This window comes from Triturus cristatus, chromosome 5_2 (assembly GCF_964204655.1).
Source record: "Triturus cristatus chromosome 5_2, aTriCri1.1, whole genome shotgun sequence".
Classification (NCBI taxonomy): domain Eukaryota; kingdom Metazoa; phylum Chordata; class Amphibia; order Caudata; family Salamandridae; genus Triturus; species Triturus cristatus.
The window spans coordinates 794,020,237-794,047,030 of record NC_140588.1 but is presented as its reverse complement, the minus strand read 5'-3'; the positions used below and the strand labels follow the sequence as shown (position 1 = coordinate 794,047,030).

The window sequence follows — 26,794 nt, the reverse complement described above, 5'->3', positions numbered from 1 at the left end:
CTAGGTCTTTAGTCAGTGGCGGCTCCCCCATTGGGGCGTTGCCCCCACTACTTTCTCGCAGTGCGAGAAGGCAGAAACATAAACGGTATAAACTACCATTTATGTTTCTGCCTTTTCGCATTGCGAGAAAGCAGAAGTGCCTCTGTGCCTGGTTGGGGGCGGTCCTGCTTGAGGGCCGGGAGAGTGGCTTATCCACTGTTGTGGGTACTGACTGTTTGGTGGGCTCAGGGCCGACCAAACAGTCAGTACCCACAACAGTGGGTAAGCCACTCCCCCCGGCCCTCAAGTAGGACCGCCCACTCTCCGTCTTTCTCTATGCAGAGAAAATGTCCCGGGTGGGGCGCTAGCCAGCTGCACCTACCAGCATTGTGATTGGCTTCCCTTGCGTTGCGTAGTGGAGGTAAGCTGCCTGCTGGCTGCTTCCTGCAGCAGGAACATGCGGACCCACCAGTACAGGACGGAGCGGAGGCTGTGTGGTATCCCGGTGGCACTCAGGTATGCTTACTTTTATTTTAATTGTAATTTGTTTTATTCCCCACCCGCGGGCCGAGACCCCCCTCCCTCGAGCATGCCGGCCGCCGCTGTGTTCTGATGTACATTCAACACAGACCAGTAAGTGACGTGGGGGTGTGCTTTTCTTTTAGTACACATATTATTCAGGTTCACTAGAACTAGGCGGCAGGGGGGAGCTAAATCATGCTGAAGCGTTGACAAATTATGTTGCGCAATGTGGCCCATTCTGGGATAGTATTACATCCGTAATTGGGGTTTTTACACAAGTTAACGCTGGGCAAAGGCAGCTCCTCCATAGGGGCACAGTACCGGCGGTAAAGGTACCTAACTTTTAATTTCAATCCCAGCCCGCGTTCCCGTCCCCCCCCCCTCCCCCTCCCCGAGCATGCTGGCTGCGGCTGAGGCCCGTGGCGTTAGGGCTCTTCCCCAGATTCCAGTCAGCAGGCTAGCAGCGCATGCTGATGCGTACAAGGACATACCTGCAGAGTCACTCACTTACGGCCATTTAAGTTGCCTGCACACGGAGAAGGGGCATTTATGGTCTGTTCCTGTATTGTAGGGCTGAAAATGTCACCTCGAAGAAGGTGCCGTGACAATGAAAGGGCGAGAGGGGCCACAGGTGAAAATGGATGAAATTCTGGACTACGAACAAGTAATTAAGATTAACGTTGGTTATTATTCAGAAATTGCTTTAAAATCTATCACAAAATGCGTATTGCAAATGTTAGACTTCCTCTAGGGCAGGGCGAAATGTTTGTGCCACGGATGCAATCCTGGGAAATTTCTGGTGTTTCTCATTATACTTGCTATACTAATTTTCTGAAAATTACATCATTATGCCACATAATGTAATTTCCTACCACAGGTAAACATGAACAAATAAGAGAGACGCTGTTGTTCGCAACACTTGTGCTGTTTGCTTTTTGTAGTCCAAAATGCATCCTTGCCTGATTTTAGTCACCAGGTAATGCCCAGGCGGGCATTTTTTAAACTTATTAAGGCCCGTTTAGGGCCTTGTCGTCACATGGATGGATGTCGGGGTGGGGAGGGGGGACAGACGCACAGCGGCATTGCTAAGGTCTGTGTTAAGTGAATTTTAGTTTGTGTACTTTGAAACTACATTAACCAATGATGTGACTCTTCATCTTGCACAAATTTTGAAGACCTTATGCTCTTTCACAAATCGCTGCTCTCACAATTACTACGACTTTACCAAACTATATTTCTTTATTTTAGGGATGGGCCTTCTTTTTGTGGCACGCAATGTAAAGGGCCCTTGTTTGGTGCATCCTGTTATGAGCTAGAAAGTGGTGAAACAGAAAGTATCTATCTATCTCATTTCTCTCTCTTATTTGCTCGTTTTGATCCTTCCAATGGTGAGGTGCAGTGAGTGTTTGAAGTAGAGGCAGCGGGTAGGTAGGGAGGTAGTGGTAGTCACTGGGTGGTATAGAGAGAAAGGGTACAGAAAGGTGTTTTTTGAGAGAGAATTGAATTATATGTAGCTGAGGTATAGAGAGAGTCACATCATTCCCCATGGAGATTGTACTATAATGATTCTAATTAGTGTGTTTTCTAGATGGATCATGACATGATGCTAACACATTGTTTAACCCCTTCAGTGCCCGCCCCTTTCCCCGCCCTGTGCCGGCCGTTGCATTAGCGGGCGGGGTCTATGACGAGCTGGACTCGTCATGGGCACAGCGCCACCGCGGCCCATGACGAGTCCAGCTCGTCATGGGCACTGAAGGGGTTAAAGGAAATGATTTGTCACATTTTCCTTTTAGCTGAGGTAGAGAGAGCGAGACCCCCTCCCTCCCTCCCCCCCCCCCCCCGGGGCAGGTGATGACCTCAAGTAAGAGCAGAAAGATTATTTTTTTAATTTAATTTTATTCAGCGCCTCATAACGCAAGTGATTAATGTTTCTCCTGGAGAGAAAAGGAAGTTTTGTCTAGTGGCAGTTGTGATTCACCATAAAGAAGCACAGAGGACTAATACACCTGCTGCAAAGAACGTGTACATGCACATCACAGAATGGTAATCCTCACTGGTTTGTGTAACATTTCCTATAGACTGATTAACACACGTAAGATTGCCTCTGTGTAACGTGTGTGATGTGAAGTGCTCTGACACCCTAGGGTTAGTATGAGTAGAGCTATGAAACCTGAAATGCATGTGTGTGAGAGGGACTGTACATAGATGAATGGAACTGTTGGAAGGTGGGAGTGAGGGAATCTTTGCTGAAGGTGGTCATGATGGAGGGGCTCCAAAACGATTGCCACACTCTCACTCTAAAGCCGGCCGGCAAGATTCTTATAGATAAAGCAATAGTATAGTCCATTAAATGAACCGCAATAGGTTTTTGTACCGCTGGTAGTGTTAAATTAACAGATTTTAAGGTGCTTTCATATGTGATAGTGAGGAAAATGAATGATCGGTGAAGTCAAATATTTGTCTAGGATCACAAATTTTGGTTAATCGGTGAAGCTGCAATTAATCCAGGTGTTCTGTTTCACTTTGGCAAATTAACTACTAAATGCTTATCTATTTGTCTCTCCTTTTTACCTTAAATGTTAATGCTGTGAATTAAGCTGATATTTCTTTGCCAGCGTTTAAAACTTCTTTTTATGGATAGTTTTTCTGTAACATGTGAGCATGACAAGGATACTGAAAATACATCACAATACAGAACTATCTTTTACACATTACAGTGCCTAAACTGCAAAGATTCCATCACAATTACGGACCACCATGTATGAGTTATTTTCTTGTGAAGCATCTGACCTGCTGCACAAGCCACTATTGTACTCACAAATCGTATCACTTTCACCATAGGTTGTTGGGGCTCGATCGATACGCTCGCCGCAGTGCAGTACGACATTGATTTTACGCCCTACCACTTTCAAATGTCACCAGCCGCCACTGTCTTTAGTGATGTACAAGCAGCGGTGGAAGCATTTGTAAGCCACCGCTAAGAGGAGGGGAGCCGGTGTTGGCAACTTAGCAGCCGGGTGAAAAAGCCCAGTAATACAGTCCAAAGAGAGGGGGGGTGCTGTTGTCACCGTATCCTCTCGACCTCTGTCCGCGAGCCATCGGGCTATCCACTGCAGTTGCGCAGCTAAATAGTAGTGTTCAAAGCAGGGTGCAGCTAGGCCCCCCTGGTCCGCGGGCAAGTACAGCTTCGCTAACACTATCCTATGGCGCGCATTACCCCAGAGGAAGTCTCTAAGGAGTGTAGCGAGTTTGTTAAAAAAGCCCGCCGGGACATACAATGGTAGGTTGGCAAAGTAATATAGGAGGCGCGGAAGGATCACCATCTTAGATAACGCCACCCTACCTGTGACTGTGAGTTTCCTATCACCTTTTATTGTGGGGTATAGAAGAATTGCCAAGCGATGGAACCATTAGTTTAGAAGGTCTTGATGAACAAAATCTGGTACATTTTAATGAATCCTTAACAGCAGTAACTAAGGTCTGTGTATTTCACTAATTGATGTATTTTTATAGGGTTTATTCAGTTTATATGGTTTATTATACATTAATTAACTTATAAAAACAACAATGAGCTGTAGGAGAGAAGGTTTTTCTGTGGAGAAAAAAGGTTCAACGTTTGAATTCGTATTTCCAGATAATTGTCAGCTTTGAGTTGAAACGTGGACTCACTGCAAATCCTGGCCTCCCCTAAGTCTTTCCAAAGGGGTCGGTACTTCACACACCTCAATAGAGAAAGAAAAGGAAAACGGGAGAGTGGACTAGAAACACCAGAGTTTTTACAGTAGCAGGACGGTGATGGTAAAGGCCGGTCAAGATTAGTGTCACTTTCGGAAAAGTAAGTTGTGTACTTCAGGAGATGACCAAGGATGTGTGCACTGAAATTTACATTTAGGCGGAAATAGTGCCAAAAAGGTGAATAGCATGTATGCGGTCAGCTTACCCTGCTCTACGATGGAAGATACAATGATAAGACTGCACAAAGACAGGATACCAGCTCTGATTCCCTGGATGACACAGAGCAGGTCATCTTGCACACATGTAGCAACACAAGGACAGACCAACTCAAATGGAGACACAGCAAGGTCAAAGCACAACCTCAATGAGAACTGGACGGACCTATAGAGGAGCTGATAAGGGAAAACAAAACAAAAGCGAGGACCCTAAGCTGAGTGGACGAACTAACGAGAGCAGAATGCCAGTGCAACTGCGAGCTGTTGCCAGACAGAGTTGAGTTTACAGTGGGCTCACATACTCTGCTGATGTGAACCCGGAAGCGATCGCCATACTAGGAAGTCCCACCCCACCGTACTTAGCAGACTAGATATTGCTATAAGTCCCTGTCATATCTTCCATAATCTGCAGTCCCAGCCCTGTCAATATCGCGTGATTGTTATTTCTTCAGGGAAAGTTGATGCCCCGTCTCACTTTGCTCTGAATCTAAATCAGGAAGACACCACGTACACACTTCAGCGTTTCTCTCTGTGACGACATCTTGACAATCATGAACTAATTCAGATTTTCCACTAACTGGAAAATGTGCATAAGCGTATTTGTAAAGTTAGAGAAGTCCTGAAATGTATGATGTAGATTTCTAGGAGTTCCCATGGGATTCTTGAGAATTCCATAAAAGTTAGAAATCTTCTCCAAACGCCAGAGTATTCCCTCTGGAGAAGATTACTGACTTTTTGCAGCCTGCTTTAGTGAATGGTCCGATATACCATCCCCTATAGTGAAGGATGTGTGGAAAACGCGTTTAAGGCAGTATGATGAATGATGTGCAACACATAGAATGAATAATGTGTGATGCATATAATGAGCACCGGGCGTCTTCTATATACATTTCAGGGAAAGCTATAGGGAATGTCTATAAACGTTTCCATATTTTTTTCTGTTTTCTTTTTGTTTATGACCACTGAGATTGACTAATTGGTTGTGCACCTATACAGTGATGTGTGCCTCGAGGCTGTTTGAGGGGTTTAATTTTGAACAAGACCGGTTGTGCTACATTTCTTTTTTCCTCCATGTAGTTGTTTGTAATTCTGTGTTGTGAATGACACCTAAGACCCTTTCATAAATGTTGTTGTTAATATGTTGTGTCAATAAAGAAGTCGTAAAATAAGTTAATGTGCCGTGATGTGTTTCTTGTTGTCTACTTCCACACTAGAGGAAACGTTTACCTAGGGGCCACGTTCTGTGATTGGGTGTGTAAGGAGCTCACTGGAGAGAAGTTCCACTGCACAGACACATAAAGCTGCATGCACTGGATGGAACTAGATGGGATCAGTTTTACGAATGCTGCAGAGCTAGTGTGTGTATGTGCTATCTGAGCTAGAATGGAAGCCAGAGCGCAAAAAGAACCTCATGCAGTATCTGTTTACGGCTGATGTCTTGTAACATGAATATGTGTTGCTACCAAGAGCATAAGCAATGTCTCAGTAGCTGCCCTGCAGACTGCATGATGTACATATATTCCAGTGTCACACCACACATAAAGGTAGTGCATGTTCTGTTATTCACTAGAGACTGGTTCAGTGGCACGGGGTATTCTTAAGAACTGTAGACTTGCTGAAGCCTCTGAAAATTACATTTTGGTAATTCCAAATATGTGATATTAAATGTAGTTTAAGGTTTGTCGATGGCTCAAACATAAGGGCGCATGGGTATTTACTGATGATCATTGGACAGAGTGTTACTGAGTAAGGTGTTGATAGGACTAGAAAGACAGGTTTGTTTCACAAGACTATTTAGTTTCTGGGGAGGTCGGAATTTCCCCTGTGAATATGGAAAGAATTCAGATTGCTGTCTTCCGTAGTGCAAGTGATTAAAAGCAAAATCACTTGTTACTGGAGAAAGAATTTGTGTGAGGTAGCAGACCTGAAGGTAGATGTTGAAACATACACAACTGCACTTCCTGATGCAACTTTGGTACTTCCCATATAGGATTCTGCCTACCATTCACATGGTTCGTGTTAGAATTTTCCTCGCCTTCTAGTCCCCAAAAGAATTACGCATCTTGATCATGGTAGACGGGAAAACGTACATTTACCCCGGGACTCACCACAACTGCTTTGCTCTGCTGTGTAATGGACGGAAATTATCCTGAGAAGACCAAGGTGATAGTAGGTGGTTTGCAGTTCAGTAGTAGTATATTGTACAGAGCAAATTGGATGTTTGCCTGTTTTTTGCAGCCGTGTTGAAGTTCCACATGTAGTGTGTGTCAGACCAGCAAAAGAAAAACCCATATTGGTGATAGTAATGATTAGAGCCACTTGTGAGAGAGTCGTCTCCTGTGGTTTACAGGATTTTATAGCAATGTACTGCAGCGTTTTAAAGCGAGCATCCGTGTCCTCACCTTCAAATTCTTCAACCTGGATTGCGTCCTTTCCTCAGGGTCCCGTGTGTATAAACTTACTCTTTCGGTCATGAGTGCTCTGTATACGTGCTGTGTACGGTGACTCAGTTAATGCACAGAGAGATGTTGGTAACTAATAGCCTGCGACTAGTGCTGAAACATGTAGGGTGGCTAGAATGTGGAACAGGGAGCACTGGCTACTAATCGGTTCCACCAGTTGTTCAGTTGTTCATCTTTCTGTCAATATGTTTATTTTGGATAGGACCCAAAACACAAAAAGCAGGGATGTGGAATTTAATAAGAATATCTACTTGTCCATGGGGCAGGTTGCTTCATAAGTCTACTTGTCCTGTAACAAAATCTATTTGCCCCTTTGGTGCCATGTAGTACAGTGACACATTATGGCAGCAATCTCATTATATAAGAGCTCTGATATAGCCTCTCTGATTATGCCAGGGCTCATACCATAGAAGTGCTTGAATATTTGCAATCCCCTTATGTTGCTACGTTTCCCCAGATCTACATACTAGGGCTGAAGGTATTGGTAAGAAATATTTCTAGGGTTAGAATGCCTTTTTGAGTCTGTGCAAACCTACTAACTTGCATGTTTTAATCATTTTCAATGACTCTTCTCCAATTTTTTCCCATACTGAGAAGTGTTGGAAATTTACTCCTGACAATGGTAGATGTAAACTTCTTCAAGAGTTGGGAAAAAAGTGGTTGGAGGGAAAGTGAACTTAAAACACACAGATTTTCACATGAGCAAATCTACCCATGCAGATTTGCTCATGCTAAAATGCAGTTCAGAAATATTTTCTAGGAGTGCTATTTTTGCCCGACTTCTGTAAATTCTTGGGAATTCACTAAAGCCGTATAACTGCACTTAATGCATGGACATATACCATGGAATCTTTAGACTTTCTTTATTAATTTTGCCCCTAATTTGGTCTGGCGTTGACCGTGACCTTTTGTGTTTATTAAAATTCTGCCTGTCTCTCTCTCTGTATCGGCTGGCTTCACTGTGAGTGACAGCATTCTGCTCTTTCACAAGGAGCATATCGGCACACAAAGTAGTTTTGTTCAGTGCCAGTTACTACTGTGGCAGTGTGTGCTTTTTGATACCAAAAAACAATTTTTGCTTTTGCCAATGTTCGTTTTAATGGTGAGGGCCCGACAGCTCCCACACCAATAAAGTTTTACAAAAACCATGCCCAAAGAAGTCACACATTGACCAAACTAAAAAACTGACCACCAACTGCCGGCCTACTGGCTTTGCCAATGCTTGTTTATTTGTGTTTCCCATAATCTTATTTAAACTGGTTACACTGATTTTCTATCATGAATATTTTTGGGCAATACTAGCACGCATCAACATGTGTTACTAAATGATGCTGCAAAGAAATGGCACCTGAAAGTTTACAGTAGTTTAGCTAAATGTTTTTTTCATGCTTTGTTTGTTTTATGAACATTTTATTTAGAAAGCAAAGAATGATCAATCTTGCTTTTAAGCTTTTGCAAATATTTGCATCAAATCAGAGAGTATTCTAGCAGCATTATACATAGCATCATATTGCTAAACTTTGAAAACGTGTGTACACATTTTTATACTAGAACAACTGTCAGTAGTGCAGTCGGAGCTTATATTTACTTACAGCACTCACCCTAATAATAAAGGCTTTCTATTATTGAACAATAAATACAAGTTTGAACAGCATTTAACATATAGGCAAAATATTACCTTAACTGCAGACAGTGCCCTTCCCTGATCCATAATGTGGTACTGCAAACTGGCAGCCAAAGGGATTGTGCTGCAGGGGGTTGGGCCTACTTGTCCCAAGTACAAAATAACATGAAAACTTGTTGCCCTTGACCCCAAACAATATGTCCTGGCGTCGGGCTATAGGAATGACCCATCCCTGACAAAAAGGTATGGTGGCTATACAGTGCTATTGTTTTCAGTGTTATAAGTAAAAATCACTGATACTTAGATTATTAAGATTCTGGCATGGATAGGGGTAGACACAGGCAAAGCAGAAAGATCAATCTTTTCAGAAGAGGAAACCACACTCACATAATGTGACATGCTTAATTATAGACAACCTCTCCCCGCCACCAGGGTGGACCTGCTGGAGGAAGTTCTTAAATAAGATACTTTCCTGGACAAAACAGGGGATACAGATAAAGTTAAATATATTTCAAACTGCAAAACGTAGTTACAGCTAAGGCAGGACACTATTCCCCCACAATCCTCTAAAGGATATCTCCTGGGGGGGGGAGGAGGGCACTAGAGAATTTGCGGCCAGATGGCCACACTTTAGTGCAGCTGTGCTAGCTGGCAGGGATGAATATTTCGACCAGAATCCTGCCATTCGGCCGTAGAACACCTCCAAAACTGGGGGCTGTAGTTGGCAATAGTGGGGGCGGCCATCTGTCCTGAAAAAATCACCTGTAACTCACTGACCAGAGAAATCGACCCAACATTGCGAACTGCATGAATAGGCCTCAAATGGAGGCTCAGCATTCGCTCAGCGGAGCACACCAGGGACTGCCTGGAGGCTGCAATCCTACAGCTATGACTGCCTCTGCACTGAGGAAGCTCACCTGAGAAGTGTCAGCGGTTTGTGTCACAAAGGAGCTGGGAGTGTCGCAGTGAGAGCCTGAGAGATTGCGGACTGTGCTGCAAGCTCTGGGGCCTAGCCGTGCCCAACTGAGAAAGCGGCACTACACTTACCTGTGCCCGGGCCCTCAGGGGGCGGCCTGGGGACCCTTGGCCTGGAAGCTCCCTCTCCCAGCTGCAACTTTCCCTGCCGGCAACCCGTGAGAAGACTGGGTGGAGGCAGAGCGCCTTGGAGTGTGGGGCCGGACGCCTGACCTAATAGCAGAGGCTGCCATGGTCTGAGGAGGTTGCCTGCTGGGTGCCCTGAAACTGAGTTACTGTGCGGCGGGGGGCACTCGAATTGCAGAGAGCGGGTGGCATGCGTGGGGGAGGTGCGGCTCGGAGCTTGCTACGGCGCGGACCGCGAGCAGTGAACAGGACCCTGCCGAGATGCTTGTAGTATTGCATTCAAACATTGGGCACTAGGACCTCCTCGGCTGAGGAGGCGGGTTGAGGGTGGGATAAGGGAGGAGGCGGAGTCATGCCCTGGGGAAAGGGCAGTAGTGAGAAGGAATCGATTAAGGAAGTTAGCAATAAAGAAAGTTCAGCGAATCCTGACCCTGCGTCTGTGTCCTCTGTGGCTAGGACACTACAACTGGCTACGAGGGTGGCCACGGCCCATGCGGTGTGGGTGCTTGCCCTGTGAGTCCGGCTGCCAGGAGGGACTGTGCGAGCGCGTGGAGCGCTTTTACAGGATTTATGTGGCGCGGTTCGGGAGCCTACACCGACCGCGTTCGTTTTGGCGCGTCGCGATCCGGGTGCCCACCCCGGTCGTGTCTGGCTCGCTGACGGACTGAGGGGTAGTTGAGAGCCCCCCCCTGATGTTGGAGTAGCGTAGAAGGAGTGAGGGACACCTGTGAGCCCCCCCCGACGTTGGAGCAGCGTGGAGGTCCCACGTTTACTGCATGTAAATGCGATCTGGGTGCCCACCCCAGTCGCGTGTTGCTGAGCCCCAGTACCTGTGGGTGAGTGCCTTCCTTCGTGTTCGGCTGCTGGGGGAGGTCCGGCTGCTTGAGGAGCTGCTGCCGGTGTGTGAAAGGCCAGATCTCGTGTGGTGCGAGAGTTCGTGGCGGCCATCTTTAAGTCAGGCACCTGCACCAATCCCCTGCGAGGAAGTCCCACGGCCATTTTGAAGTCAGGCGAAGCTCCCAAAAAAAATCATCAAGCATTGGTAAAGTCAACTGAAAGGCTGCTTCATCACCATGTCTACTACACCACCTCCTCAAGCAGGTCCGGCGCAAGCCAATGTTGGACATATGGGGGTGCTTGGAGTGTCGTTTCTGCGCCCACCTGAACCTTTGGTCCTCGAAACGGGAGAAGGTATGGGTCTTCGTTGGAAGGAGTGGCTTGAGGATTTTGAAGACTTCATGAAGGGTTTGCACGTGACGGACGCTGGTCAACAGCTGATAGCACTACGTAATTTAATAGGACAAGACGTCGGCCAAATCATAAAGGAACTACCTGCAGCCGATGTGGCATCTTACACTGATGTGTGTGAAGCCTTGAACCGGAAATTCTTGCACAAAAAGAACATTGATTATGAGAGATACACGTTTAACCTGGCGGCTTAAGAAAAAGAAGAGCCCATGTGCGCTTTCATCACACGCCTTAGACGTCTGGCACGCTATTGCGAGTTTGACTCTTTCTCGACCGAAGATGCCCTTCGTCTGAGGGTTATTGAAGGCTGTCAGTCTGAATCACTAAGACGGAAACTGTTAAAGAAAAGCTATTCGCTGGACGAAATTGAGGAGATGACACGGGTGCATGATCAGGCTGAAGAGTATGCCAAAAAGATGGAGCAGGGAGAAATGAAAAGCGTGAACAAGCTTTCAGGCTTCAATCTCGCAACACACGCAGATATTCTCCAGCGAAGCCTAGGTCATCCCGGTCCAAGATGCAGCAGCAACCTGTGAACCGACGACGTCGTAGCTCCAGTCGAAATAATAGACGGCGGGAGCGTCATCTCAAATGTTATCGGTGTGGCTATGATTTTCCCCACACGGACGGGTGCCCCGCTATGGGTCAGGAATGCAGGAAGTGTGGGGGGGGGAGAACCACTTCGAGAACGTATGTGGAACATACAGAAAAGACAATCAGAGAGATCAGGAAAGGTCATCTCGACCTTCGAGCACGCGTCACCAGGCCAAAGCAGTACGTGATCACAGAGACTCGTCAACAGGATCGTCCCGCTCCAGCTGCCAGTCTCGCCGAAGTTATCGATCCCGACGCGCGTCTTCTCAAGAATCAAGGTCACTGTCTCCCATCTCGCAGGACAGTGATGAATACGTGTGTATGGTCGCTGACCCCGACCGATTGAAGAAATATCCTCGGCTCAGCATCCAAATCGGCACGCACTGGACCAAATTTGTGATGGACAGCGGAGCTTCTCTCAATTATATACCAGTGGCGGAATATCAGAGGATGAAGTCACCACCGCAACTAAGCCCTGCTCATGTGAGAGTTTACACTTAGATGTCCAAAAAGCCACTCCCTTGCGTGGGAAAGTTCTCAACGCACCTCACGTATCAAGATCGCACAATTCCTGCCTACATCCATGTCATTAAAGGGCCAGAGGCTTATTGCCTTGTGAGTCTTCCGACTGCTGAGCGGCTAAGACTAGTGGACATTTTGTACAATGTTGATGACGAACTTGATGTGGCTCAAAAATTTCCAAAGCTATTTGCTGGCCTGGGAAAGATGGCTCATTATCAAATTCGATTACACATTAACGAACAAATAACTCCTGTAGCTCAACACCATAGATGGATCCTCTTTCATCTCCAAAAAGCAGTCAAACAGGAGCTACAGGATCTGCTCAAAGCTGACATCATTGAAAGGACAGATGGACCTACACCCTGGGTTTCTCCAGTAGTCGTTGTGCCGAAAAGAGGTGAACTTGACAAAGTCCATCTGTGTGTTGATATGAGGGCGCCCAACACCGCCATTGAAAGAGAAAGACACCCCGGGCCACATATCAGTGACATGATTGCTTCACTCAACGGAGCAAAGTTATTCTCCAAACTGGATCTCATAAAGGTTACCACCAACTGGAGTTACACGAGCGGTCGCGTTACAGCACAACTTTCTCAACCCACATTGGTCTCTTCAGGTACAAGAGACTCAGTTTTGGAGTGTCTTCTGCTGCTGAAATCTTTCAAGAAGCCATTAGAAAAACGATTCATCATATCCCCAATGCCCTAAACTACAGTGATGACATCCTGGTTTATGGGTCCACAACACAAGAACACGACACCGCCCTAGAACGAGTCTGTCATGCACTAATGGAAGCCAACATCACGTTAAATAAAGCCAAGTGTGAGTTCCATAAGTCCACGTTGAAGTTCTTTGGCCATATCTTCTCCCAGGCGGGAATGAGACCAGATCCAGACAAAGTGGCTGCGTTGAATGACACCCCCAGCCTCGGGATGCAGGAGATGTTCGCTCCTTCTTAGGGATGGCCAGCTACTGTGCCCGGTATATCCAAGACTATGCAACCATCAGCTATCCCCTGAGACAACTCACAAAACAAGGTCATCCGTTCCAGTGGTCGGTGGGATGTGAACAAGCCTTCAACAAAATTAAAGTGGCTGTGGAGTCAGCCGACAACCTGGCTTATTTTGATCCGAAATAAAAGACAGAAATCACTGTAGACGCCAGTCCCGTGGGGCTGGGAGCCATTCTAGCTCAATATGACTCTGAAAGTGACCAACGATTCATAATTGCTTATGCCAGCAGAATCCTGACTGAGACGGAGAAAGCATATTCACAGCTCGAAAAAGAAAGCTTGGCTGTCGTTTGGGCCTGTGAGCATTTTCACATCTTCATATACGGAAAACATTTCACATTAATCACCGATCATCAGGCCCTCATCACCATCTTTGGCAATCCTCGGGCTAAGATGCCACCGAGAATAGAACGTTGGGGCCTTCGCCTCCAAGAATACACTTACACAATTGTGCACAAACCCGGAAAAGCAGAAAACCCTGCTGACTACATGTCAAGGCACCCCAAAGAGACAACCAAGTGCAGATCGTCGGTGGCCGAGGAATACCTATGCTTTGTGGTGGATCAGGCCTGACCACCAGCAGTCCCGCTGGAAGCCATCTTAGATGCCACTCTGCAAGACGTAAAGCGCCGTATACAAAACAATGACTGGAGACACTTAGATGTCAACACTCCAAACAGCGTAGTTGACAGACATGAACTTGCCGCTTTCAAGCAGGTGAAGGAGGAACTGTCAGTAGCCACAAATGGCCTGCTCTTATGAGACAATCGAATAGTCATCCCGAAACATTTACGGCAAGGCATTATTAATCTGGCACATGAAGGCCACAGAGGCATTGTGGCCACCAAGAGAGCACTGAGGGAGCGGGTATGGTTTCCAGTGCTAGACCAAATGGTAGAGCTCACATTGAAGGACTGTCCCCAATGTCAACTGGTCAGTCGACCTGATCCTCCCGCACCACTGCAAATGTCCCGATTGCCGGAGGGTGTGTGGCAGCATATTGCTGTAGACTTCTTTGGGCCATTTAAATCTGGACAATATATCCTGGTTATCATGGATGAGTACTCACGTTTTCAAATCGCACAACTCATTGCGTCAACAAAAGCGTCCAGCACAATACCTGTCTTGGATGAAGTGTTCGCTGCCTGGGGCATTCCCAAAATAGTGAAAACGGATGATGTGCCTCCGTTCAACAGTCAAGATTTCGAGGACTTTGCCAAGCATCTCAACTTCAAGCATCGCAAAACTACACCACAGGCCAACGGAATGATTGAGAGATTTATGTCTACATTAAAGAAAGCCATTCAACAGGCTGAAGTGTCGCGGCAAGACACTCAAATGGTCCTAAATTAAGTCCTGCGAGCTTATAGAAACACGCCTCATTCCACTACCGGTAAGTGCCCCGCAACCCTAATGCTGGGCCGGCCGGTGCGCACCAAAATACCCATGGTTGACTGGAATGATGGAGCAGTATCCCACGACTCTGACCCAGATGACATAGCTGGCACTGACCGACTCAAGAAGGAGAGAATGAAGACGTATGCAGATCGTCGTAGAAGAGCTGCACCGTCCTTGATTCACGAAGGTGACTGGGTACTAGTGAAACAAGAACAGCAAAAGAAAACCGATTGTCGTTATCATGAAACTCCACTAGTGGTCACTAAACAAAAGGGAACCATGATCACTGCTGAATCGGATGAGAAGAGAATCACCAGGAATGTGGCGCACTTTCAGAAGTGCAGTCCTAAAGTTAAAGAACTACTCAATGGTCCTGCCACTGGAGAAACGAGACTTAGTGTAACTGAAACCAGTGACCAGCCATCGAGAGCGATCCCTGATGGAGGAGAACCTGACTGTCCAGACGTCCGTATCCGTCCCCGCCGAACCATTAAAAGACCGAGTCGTCTGATTGAAGAACTGTAACTATGTGACATTTTTTTTGGTTATCTATTGAAAAGATTGAACTAACTCATTTTGTTAAGAAAGGGGGAGATGTAGTATTGCATTCAAACATTGGGCACTAGGACCTCCTCGGGTGAGGAGGTGGGTTGAGGGTGGGATAAGGGAGGAGGCGGAGTCATGCCCTGGGGAAAGGGCAGTAGTGAGAAGGAATCGATTAAGGAAGGTAGCAATAAAGAAAGTTGAGAGAATCCTGACCCTGTGTCTGTGTTCTCTGTGGCTAGGACACTACATGCACGTCTCTGAGGCCCCGCTTAATGCACGGAAATTCGGCTCCCTCCTCACCCCTTCCTCTCTTGCTCAATATTTTACTCTCCGTCCCTGGGTTTCTCGTGAAGCCATCCTGACGGTGCCCCTGAGACTCGAACCTGGTTCCCCAGCTTTAAAGTCGGCAGCTCTGGCCGTTAAACCACACCCTGTAACTAGCAACCTATTTAATGGAAAGAGGACCGACACCATTGACATAGCACGTGCAACGGAGGTGGGAGGGGGCCATGGAAAGAAAGTCTGCAAGGTGGTGGAGATGCTGGTACCATGAAGTAGAGAGGGTGGTATGAAAAGGGGAGAAGTGGGAGCAAACCCGATGGGAAGAGGTATGGAATGAATGATGCAGAAAGTGAGAAGAGGAGAAGATCTGAGGCAAACTGAGTTTGGTAGAGGAGTAGGGAGAACTGCAGTGAAAAAAGAAAGGGAAGGATGCAATAGAGAGGGGCGAGTGATAGGGAAGAGTGAGGGGTGGAAGGACGCATGAGGAGGGGTGAAGGGGGAGATATAAACGCGAGGGAGGATGAGGTGCGAGTGAATAGCGAGAATGAGGAAAATAGATGAAAGAGAGAGAGGCAAAAGCCGGTAGAGCGAGAGAGAGGGGAAGGTGGAGTGAGAGCCCCCAATGATGATTCACAGTTCATGGGAAGGGGGTATGTATCTTGGACTGAAAGCAGAGGTGATAAGGTATTCTAACAACTGCTCTTTTCAAATGTCAGACCTGTAAATCAAGGAACAGAGACACGTGTCTATTTCTACTGGTAAAGGTCCCAGCTCCCCCACCACTTCACCTGTGATCTTAAGTGTGTGCTAAAGTGAAAGTGTGTCATTTCGTAGCTTTCCTAAAAGGAAGGTGTCAGGAAAGTGCCAGGTGGCAGGTCTAGGCCTTCTTTGAGAAAAATTCTTACTATGGCAGCTATTTCCGAAATCCGAGAAAGCTGCAGCCTGGAATGGCCCGTATTGTGCTGAAGGTAAAAACAGACTTTGTTACAAACCGCAAATCGCTAGTAATGCGCCAGATCTCTTCTGCTACTCCCCCTGGAAGCGGAAAGGCAGGGTGCACACACATCTACGGTGGACAGAGGCACCCAACCTACTCAGCTGCTTTACAGTTTTGTCCCTGAGCAACAAAAGCCCTCCTAAGTCTGTAAACACGCTGTAAGTGGTTACGCGTGCCCTCTTGGGTCAGGGGAGGCATGCCCCTGGCGCCGCGCCCCCTGCTGGGCCCCCCATTAACAGCACATTTTTAGGGAGATGGCTGAGGGAAGCCCGGCTCCCATTTCAAGGGTGAGGGTCATGAAAAGACGAACACCCTGCCCCCCTCGTACCATGGCCTCTAGTCTGGGGGGGAGTGGATTGGGCCAGGTTTAGCGCTTTAGCTGCTCCTTAAATGTTTGTCTGGGGATGAGGGAGGCGGAGAGATGGTAATTTGTCTCTTCGGGGTGCAAATGCACTGCTGGCCCAGTCGTGGGGGGTTTCCTGCTCCAGGGGCAGCTGGTGACATTTGAAAGTGGTGGGACGTAAAATGATTGGCATACTGCACCGCTACGAGCGAGTGTAGGGAGCAAGCTCGAACCACCATGAGGGGGGTTCGTTGCGATTCTCTTCCCGTAAAAATGTTGAAAAAAGAGAAGAAGAATTGTGCATTTTCAAGCAAATTTGAGAAAGCAGGAAGGTTAATAAAGCAATTGTGAAAGTGCCTCTGTGAACTGTCACTTTTCTCTTTACCTATCTCTCTCCCAGAATTCACCACCTTCACCTGTAAGTGGCTGCGAGCTGCTCTATCGGCGTCACTCTCTTCCAGTGACACTCTCACTTTCCCATCATCTAAGTATCCCTTCCTACCTTATCTCTTTCACTATCTCAGCATCTCCCCTCCTCTGTCACTGGCTGGGTGCTGCTGACACTGCCCGGTGACTGTCTCTTGCTGCCCCTTCCATTGTCTTGCAACCCCCATGCTCTCCTCTCCCTATCTTGCTATCTCTTCCTATCTTGTTGCTGTCACATCCATCTTGCTTGCTATCCCTCCCTACATCTCAGTATCCCTTCCTCCCTCGTCTCTTTCTCTGTCTCCGCACCTCCATTCCCCCATCATAGCAAATGACAAGTAGTTACGACAGAGCACATCTGACACAAGAATCGGATGAACTATCTCTAGACTCTACTATAGCGCCTAATATGTACCGGTGATTGCAGGTGGGTCCGGCGTCCGGTCCGGGGCGTATTTCTCATCATCGGCCTTCACCCCCAGAGCAAGAGAGAAAAGTCAGTTAACCGGGGAATAGAAAGAGAAGGAAACAGTGACATAGGGGAACGAGGGTGCAGAAAGGAACGTGTGAGAGTAACGGAGCTGACCTAATGCCCATTGCTTATATCATTACAATACAAAAGCAGAATGGTTTCAAAAGAACACGTTTGTGAATACAGAGCCACAGTATGCTTTTTGTTTTCCAATGCATGCACCCAACAAGCAGGTATTTCAGTACCTCCAGGAATAGTGTGCTTTCCCACCCAGAGAAAACATGGTTGTTCAAAGAGCGAGGAGGCGACAAAAGTAGGGCTTCACTGGCAAACACTGTAATGTGGCGCTAATGTGTTTAGGTGTGGATAAATCAATATGGCCACCTTGCTTTAGTTAGTTAGTTACTTTTCATATTTTTAATGTTTTATTTCTCTCTACCCTGAGGCTGCACTTAGAAATTGAAAAATGTCAGCAAAAGACTACGTTTCCAGCAAGTGTTTTTCTTTTTTAGATCCATTTCACAAGGAAGCAAATAAACGAAAGGAGGAAAGAGAAGGTAATACCTGTTTCTTGAAGTCTCGAACCAGTTTTTACTACATGAGGAGGAGCGAGTCAGAGAGGGAAGAGGGGGAATAAAGGAAGGGGGGCCAGCTGCCAGCAGCGGGAGAACTGGACACTGTCCTTGTCTTCTTTGGGCATGAAGGAAAAGACAGAGTTCTTTTCCTTCTCTGCCCGTTTTGCCCGTCCCCAAAGGCCGAGCCTTAACCATCGGCCTTGCCCCTTGGCAAATTCCGTCGCTGGGAAGGCATGTTTAAGAAAGTAGGGGAACGGACTCAAGCAGTGACTTACGACAGAGCACATCTCGCGGGGGGGGGGTCGCGTGGGGGTGGGGGGTCGAGGGAGAATAAAATTAAGACAAAAACTTACCTTACCGCCTCTGCTCCGCGTTGGCAATGGCGCCTCTTGAGTTCAACAGCACTGGAGTGGCAACCCCTCAGCCAATCCTGGCGCTGATTGGCTGAGGGCACAGCTTACTCTTCGCCTGCCGCCTGCCCATTAGGAGACCGAGGGGCTCCTAATGGGCATGCGCAAGTCCGTGAAAACACAAGTGGTCTCTCAGCCAGGTGCGAGAGTGTAAAGATAGTATTCCACTCAGCACAGATGATACAATTAACAGTTAATTACAGCAGCAGGAGAGGCAGGGACACCGCTGTGAGACATGCCAGGCTTCAGCCTGCTGACCCATTGGGAGGGGGAGGGAGAGCAGAACAAATGCACAAGAATGAAAGGGAAACCAGTGTGCTCGTGGAACTGCTCGGGAGTCATCAGCCTCGAAAAAGTGAGGCTGATGAGTGACAAGAGGGCAGAAAGAGTCAGATAAGTGAATGGAAGCCAAGAAAAGATGGAAGGGTAGGGTGAGAGTAGAATGCGAAGAGAGAATTCTGGCAGTAGCATATGGGAAGGCGGAGGTAAAGGTTACGAGCCAATGAGAAAGAAGAAAAAGGCAAAGTGAAAAGAGGATAAAATAAGATAAAAGTTGAGCAGAGAAGTTGAGAAGAGAGGTAGTGCAATGAGCGGGAAATTAAAGTGGGAGAGATGAGAGACTGAGACATGAGAAGAAATGGGGGGGAGTCTTAAGGGGAGACCACCCTCTTGATTTGTCACTCCATGTGCCCCAACCACAATTCTTCCTGTGTGCTCTGACAGTGTGTCCCAAAGAAGAGCTCACACTTGACTATGGATCTCTGATATATCTGTAAACTTCCACAAATGAGGAACTCGCGCCGTGAGACTGGTCTGGACTGGTTTATCTGATATGTTAATAACTAAAGAAAAGGTTGAAGCAGGGACAACGAAATAAAGAGAGCAATGAATATTCATGCAAACAACAGTACATTATTCACTCTCACAAGCAAGGTATGCTCCTCATCTGGTTCACGAATGCCTGCAAGGAAGGCAACACGGTCAGCATCTTGTCTCACGTGACAACCACATCCAGAATGCACCTGTGCATGGCTAAGGGTTCTCTGCACAACTGTCCTGTAGAAGAAAAGTGCTTCTTTCTATGCTATGAATATAGCTGGCCTAAGCCGCAAAAGGGACCATGACAGAGATACCACTGCGCAGGCTCCTGCACCCCACTCCAAGCGCCTGGTTCGCAGCCAGCGCATAACTGGGCAGAGCAGGAAAGGCTAGGCGGCGATCTCTGGACCTCATCTGTTCCACTGCCTAAAATAACATAAAAAGGCCTCAAAAACATTGCACAGCATACACACACAAGGCTAAAACAGCAGAAAAACCAGCGCAACTAGCGCTGACCGCCGTCGCGCAATCTGTTTCCAATTAACGCCAATGCAATAATTGGAGACAGATGGGATTGAAGCTCGAGCTCAAGGACCCTATGCCATCGAACAAACCAGGTGGGACAATCACCCGCCTTGCACCAATTGCGTGCTGTGTTTTAAAAAAAGACACATGCACAGGCCAATTGCGGGCTAAGAAAAAAAAGCACACGCACAAGTGTGTGTTCAGAGCTCAAAAGCCCTTACTTAATGCCTTGCAGAGCAGCGCATGCACGCTGGCTCAGGCGAGACCTAAAAATGACCACCAACACCAGCATGCTCTCTCTCTGCCTAAAGTGTAGTGGACTGGAGAGCACCCAACAGGGTGAGGGATGGAGAGTATTTAAAAAGAATAAAGTGCACCAGTGCCAATTTAAAAAGTAGGGGCATTCCCATAGAAAAGTGCTTGAAACAGCATTCACACCACTCACAACAACATCACACATTCCCATATTAAAAGTAAAAAATTCAGACACAAATAAGCACATGAGGAAAAAGCAGGATAGAGTACTTGTTTTGTTTAAACACGTTGCCGCAGAACTGTACCTTAAGCTTAGTTGGCCGTCCGCACTGCAGATTGCTTTAAATGGGCCATAGGAGAGATCCTAAGTGGACAACTAGAGCGCTCAGCCACCTAACATGGCACCTCTGGGTGTCCTGGCAGGAGGAAAAACCGATGCGCTCACTCCACATAATGAGTAGTGCACTGGTGAGCGCCCAACAGTGTGAGAGATAGAGAGTATTTAAAAAGAATAAAGTGCAGCAGTGCTAATTAAAACAGTCAGGTAACCTCAATGAAAAGTGCAAGAAATTGGGATATTACCACTCACACCGACAATATCATCCATCCCCTTAGTAAAAAGTCAAAAATTCAGACATAACGAGGCATTTGTGCAAAACGGCGTAAAAAACATGTTGCCCCTCGAATTATACCATAAGCTTGATGTCCGCTCCGTGGCTTGCTTTAAATGGGCCATGGGGTAGAGCCCAAGTGGACAACTACAGCGCACCCACCTAAGATGGCACCTCTAGGCACGCTCTCTTCGCATAAAGAATAGTGGACCAGAGAGTGCCCAACAGGGTGCGAGATAGAGAGTAAAATGAATGTGGTGCAGTAGTGCTAATTTAAAAAGTCAAGTAATATTAATAAAAAGTGCATTTAAAGGCGGTCACGCTATCCACAACTACAATATCACATGCCCCCTAATTAAAAACGAAAACATTCAGACATAAATAGGCATATGCCCCAAATGCTGGATAAAGCACGCATGGCTTGCTTTAAATAGGCCATGGGTGAGAGCCAAAAATGGTGGCCAACACTGGCACGGTCTCTCCACATAAAAAGTAGTGGACTGGAGAGCTCCTAACAGGGTGAGCAATAGAGAGTGATTAAAAAGAATAAAGAGCAGCAGTGCTAATTTAAAAAGTCGGGTTATCTAGAAAAAAAATATATACAATCAATATATACAATCAACAGAATAAATTTACAGCAAACAAATCCAAAATCAAAATAATGATCTTTTGAAAATATAGGAACAAAACAGAGAACAATTTTTTAGGGTCGAGGAAGTTAGACAATATTTTTTTATACCACTATGTAGGCATATGGATGTCTGACAACTGCTCGAGGAGGTGTCAATTCTTTTGCAAAAAAAACCAAGCATTGGCATAGCCAATAGGTCTCGCCTTTGGAACCTTATGTGTTTAGCCATGCAACAGTTGCATAACTAAATATTTATAAGGTCCCAAAAGCGAGACCTATTGACTATGCCAAGCGGCCGCGAAAGTGATCGTGATCGCGATCAAACATCAAAGCGGCCGTGAAAGTGCAAGTAATCGTTTTAAAGCGCGGCGCGCGCCCGCGCACATGCTCTGTAGCTCTAGGCTGGCCTGTAGCACTTTTTGGAGCCCTCTCAATAAGTCTCGCCAGACCAGCGCATGCGCTGGGTCAGGCGAGACCTAAAAATGGCTTCTACTCTCATCTTTGCCATTTGTAGGATTAACTCAAAACTCGCAAGCCTCTCAGCGAAGGCCATCCTCCAAGTAATGAAAGGCAAGTTTCTATCAACACTCTCCTATGGACAACATATCTTTACCGCTGCGGTAGGTTCACTGCAAGATAAGCTTCAGTGTAAAATCTACAGGAAAGTCTTTCATCTCCCGGATTCCACCAATAGCACACTGATATGCTTGGAATTTGGCCTACACCCAATAACTGGTGCATAATGCTGCTTTCTTTGAAATATATATCTTTATTGGTTTACAGCTTTTCGTAGGCAGTGCAGTAAACATTACTTAAGGTGCCAAACATGCACAGAACTTTAACAAGTAAACATACACACCCACACCCACCCCAGGTAGTCACAGTATTGCTATTGTGTAACATCTTCATAGAAAGAAAATTCACAAATAATGCTGCTTTCTTGAAGTACTGTTACAGCATTAGACACTCATCTACTGAAATCTTGAAACATCACTTAAGAGTAGCAATTGAAGATAACAACATCCGTACACATCTGTGGGACAATCACCTGCGTAGACCTAGGAGATTTGGAAATAACTCTGGGGAGGAGGAGCCTAGCGCGCAACCAAGATGGCCGCGTAGGTGCGAAGCTCCCGAGGACCTCCGCGACCTCCTGAATTAATCCTGATTATATCCTGTCTTTGATGAGGGGACTGTGTCTGAGTACCCGAGCTGAGGCGGCACCCGTTTTCCGTTTTCGAATCGGACCCCGGACACCGGTGGGAGCACCGATCGAAGATTGCGGCCTTCTCCGCGCCGGCCCCCCGGATTGGAGTTGTGGGGCGATCCGGGGACAAAGCGAACAACAGCGGCGGGCAGGGCTGGGCGACTCGCGTACCCCGCGCTTTCACTTTCGCTTTTGCGCCCTCCTTGCCCTCAAGCGAGGTAGGGTTGCGGAGCGGGGTGCGGTGGTGTGGCCTTGTCCCGGTGCCCGGCTGACCCGCCGGCTGTGAGTTGTCCTGCGATCCAGTGGTCACCCCCCCCCGGAACCCGTGAACTGGTTTATCGGCCCTTTCGAGGAGATTGGCACGACTTTGGGAGTGCGACATGTCCACAAAGCAAGATGGCGACCGGGCAAAGGTGAAATCGACCCGCCGTGGCCCGGCACATCAGTCTAACAGCATGGACCGCTACACCCTCCAGAAGGGATCTCCAGAGGCACCGCGTACATCCCCCGCGGGCCCGACTGAGGCGTCTGCTCAGCCCGCGGATCTGACCCTCCGGGACGTCATGGGCGCCATTGCCGAGATGAAGGCCTCGGTGGACCAGCGCTTTGATACCCTGGCGCAGAAGATAGACTCGGCCCTGGTGGATGTGGGCCTGGTGAGAGCCGACTTGTCTAAAACAAATGACCGGGTCGATTCCCTGGCCCACACTACCTCGAGTCTCACTACAGACGTGGCGGCCCTTCAAAAGGAGGTGCACCGGCTTGGCCAGGCGAGCGCCCTGATGGACCGTCGATTGGAGGACTCCGAGGGTCGGGCCCGGAGGAACAACGTTCGCATTGTCGGGGTGCCGGAGGGACGGGAGGAGGAGGCGGCAGATTTGTTTGTGGAAGACCTGATCCTCACCCGTCTCCAGCCCCGGGGGCTGAGTAAACTTTTTGCGGTGGAACGTGCTCACAGGGTCCCCGGCGGAAGACCTAAGGCCGGAGCCCCGCCGCGGCCTCTCATTGCCCGGATTTTTAACTTTCGGGACAGAGACGCTATCCTGCAGACTTCCAGGCTACAGGGACCGGTCAAGCTCGATAATATGGATGTGAATTTCTACCCTGACTTTACTCCGACGGTCCAAAAGCAGAGACTGAGTTTTCTCGGAGTTAAACGTCGCCTACGGGACCTGAACCTTAAGTACTCAATGCTTTTTCCAGCTAAGCTGAGGGTGGAGGTGGATGGTCGCACGCACTTTTTTGACCGTCCCGAGGCGGCTGGGGACTGGTTGGATACTCTGCCTGGGTATCGGGGCCGGGGGGGTGGGGGGGGTGCGGTTGGCGGGGAGGGCTCGCCGGATCAGAACTGAGGGGTGAATAGTAGGCCTTGCTCTGGACAACATTCCGGTTACCATTCACTGATCGTGTATGTTCCCCTCCTATGGAGGTCGTACGGGGTCCATTGGGGGCTTTCCCTCCTCCTCTGGGGGACTAGTTAGTTTTTTGTCTATGGGGCGACAGGCACACTGCACTTTGGGGGGGCTGTCTGGGCTCATGCAGGGGTGCAGGGAGGGGGGAGTTCTGTTGGGATGGGTGGGCGGGGGTGGAGTGTTGTTTGTTTGCACCGCAAGGCGAACCCTTTACTGTATTGTTGTTTTCGAGATGCTCTTTGGGGGACGACTGATGGCTTCCATGTATGATGGGGGGTAGGGATTTGACTGTGTTATCATGGAACGTTAACGGACTGGGGGATAGGATTAAGCGTGGTGTGGTCCTGCAGTATCTGAAACGAATTTCACCAGATGTGGTCTTCCTGCAGGAGACACACCTTATAGGCAATTCCTTTCATGCCATGAATCGGCGAGGCTATCGCTTGGTGGCCCATTCGGGCTTCACTTCGGGCTCGCGGGGGGTGGGCATCATGATTAAGAACTCGCTCCCATTGGAGATTGATGAGGTGCGCCATGATGAGAGGGGACGTTACACTGTCTTGGTGGGTAGAATGGAGGGCAGAGTGGTCGTTTTTGTATCAGTGTACGTTCCGCCGGGGTTGCAATCTACCACGTTTGCGGACCTGGGGCGCCTCCTCCTTGACCTCCCGGGTGGGCTTCTGGTAGTTGGGGGGGACTTCAATGCGGTGGCTTCTGGGTCTATGGATCGTCATCCCCCCAGGGACCTCCCCCGGGCACAGGCGTGGCTGTCCGGCCTTTTAGATACACTAGGATTGGTGGATTGCTGGCGACTAAAGCATCCCGCGCAGCTGCAATACACCTTCCACTCGGGTGCCCACGGTAGCCTCTCGCGGCTTGATTATGTCCTTGTCCCTGCGGCCTATGCTGGGAGAGTGGGAGAGGTGCGCCATTTGGCGCGGGGTATTTCAGATCACTCCCCACTACTGTTGCACTTTGATGTCTTCCCGAGGGGGGAGGGCAGGGTAGCCCCAATCAATGCCTGGTACCTGCGCGACCCCACTATTCGAGCCGAATTGATCAAATCCTTGCAGCGGTACTTTGAGGAGAATGTGGGGTCTGTCCCTTCGGCTATCTCCCTGTGGGAGGCTTTTAAGGTAGTTCTCAGAGGAGAGGCCCTCTCCTTTATCTCCCATGCCCGGAGGCGCGAGCGGGAGGAGGTAACCCGGGTGGAGGCCGAAATTACTGAACTAGAGGGTGACCTGGGGAGCGGGGTGACGGATGCCACATTGCATGTTCTACACCTCAAGCAGGCGGCCTATAGGGCCCTCGTCACGGAGGCGGCCAGGGGCCTCAGTAGAGAGCAACAGGGGCGACTGTATGATGTGGGTGATAAGGCTGGTAAATTGATTGCGTGGTTGGACAAAAAGGAGAGAGCGAGTCGTGTGGTTCCGTTGATCGAGAGGAGGGATGGTGTGTGTGTCACCGAGCCGGACGCCATTGTCTCCTGCTTCGCGGATTATTTCCGCGAGGTGTATTCCCCGGTTTCTCCCTGCTCGGAGGAGGATTCCCATGCCCTGCTTCGGGACATCGCGCTGCCCTCCCTTTCGGTAGAGGACAGGGATTCGCTGGACGCTCCTCCCACCTCGGACGAAATTGCCCTTGCTATCCGCTCGGTCGCATCTGGCAAGGCCATGGGCCCCAATGGCATCCCTATCGAGCTGTATAAGCTGCGACCGGATGTACTGGCGCCCCACCTGCGCGCGATGTTCCTGGCGGCCCGCTCGCGGGGTTCCCTTCCGCCGGACCAGCGTCTGGCCACGATCGTGGTGATCCACAAGGAGGGGAGACCCCGTGAGCGGGTCACATCCTATAGGCCTATCTCGCTCTTTAACGCGGAGCCCAAAATCCTCGCCAAGGTGCTGGCCAACCGGCTGGTCGGCGTGGTGGGCGATTTGGTCCACCAAGACCAGTCCGGCTTCATACCCCATCGCAACACGGCCCTTAATCTGCGACGCTTGCACGGGGTGCTCGCGCGTGTCCCGTTCGTGCGGGAACCGGCCATCTTGGCGTCCTTGGACGCCACCATGGCGTTTGATACGCTCGAGTGGCCATACATTTGGGCGATGCTGGCGAAGTTTGGCTTCGGACCGGGCTTCATCAGCTGGGTCAAGTTGTTGTATTCCGGCCCATTGGCGCAGGTGGTGGTGAATGGACGAGTCTCGGCCCCATTCGCACTGGGACGGGGCACGCGACAGGGTTGCCCCCTGTCGCCTCTCCTGTTTGCATTGGCCCTGGAGCCCCTGGCGGAGTGGCTGCGGTGGCACCCTTCCATCCGTGGTCTCCGCTGGACCCCCGAGCATGAGGACCGTGTGTCCCTCTACGCTGATGATATCCTTCTATATCTTGCCTCCCCGCGTAAATCACTGATCGTCCTAGTTGATGTTTTGCGCTCATTCGGTCGCAACTCAGGCCTCGTCATCAACTGGGCGAAATCCTGTGTATATGTGCTTGCCGGGGAGGCTCCGGTCCTACCACGGGACTGTCCGATCCAGATTGCCTCCCAGGGGTTTCGGTACCTGGGTATATATATTACTCTGGACCCGGAGGCCCGCTACGAGCGGAATTTGCTGCCCCCCCTCCAGCGCTTGAAGGAGGACGTGGTGCGTTGGCGGCGTCTGCCGCTTTCGCCGCTCGGCCGAGCGGCCTTGTTTAAGATGATGTCGTTGCCGCGCTTTCTGTACGCTCTCCAGAACACTATGGACTTGGTCCCGGCGCGCTACTTCCGTGAGGTGGAGAGTTTGCAGCGTCGCCTGTTCTGGGACGGGAGGCCACGTATTGCCTTGGTTAAATTGACGCTCCCGTGGTACGATGGGGGGGTTGCCCTCC

General features: G+C 48.9%; 1 protein-coding gene across 3 annotated transcripts in view; it reads left to right on the top strand.

Moving 5' to 3' along the window:
• Positions 1-26,794, top strand: part of MOSPD1 (motile sperm domain containing 1) — a 216,160-nt gene that overhangs the window by 21,172 nt on the left and 168,194 nt on the right. Inside the window, exon 1 of one of the 3 annotated variants that reach the window (XM_085607920.1) lies at positions 17,999-18,038. The exons of the other annotated variants lie outside the window; for them this stretch is intronic. The gene's annotated coding sequence lies outside the window, so the exon portion shown is untranslated. Of the gene's footprint in view, positions 1-17,998; positions 18,039-26,794 lie in introns of those variants that run through there. 3 annotated transcript variants of the gene reach the window in all.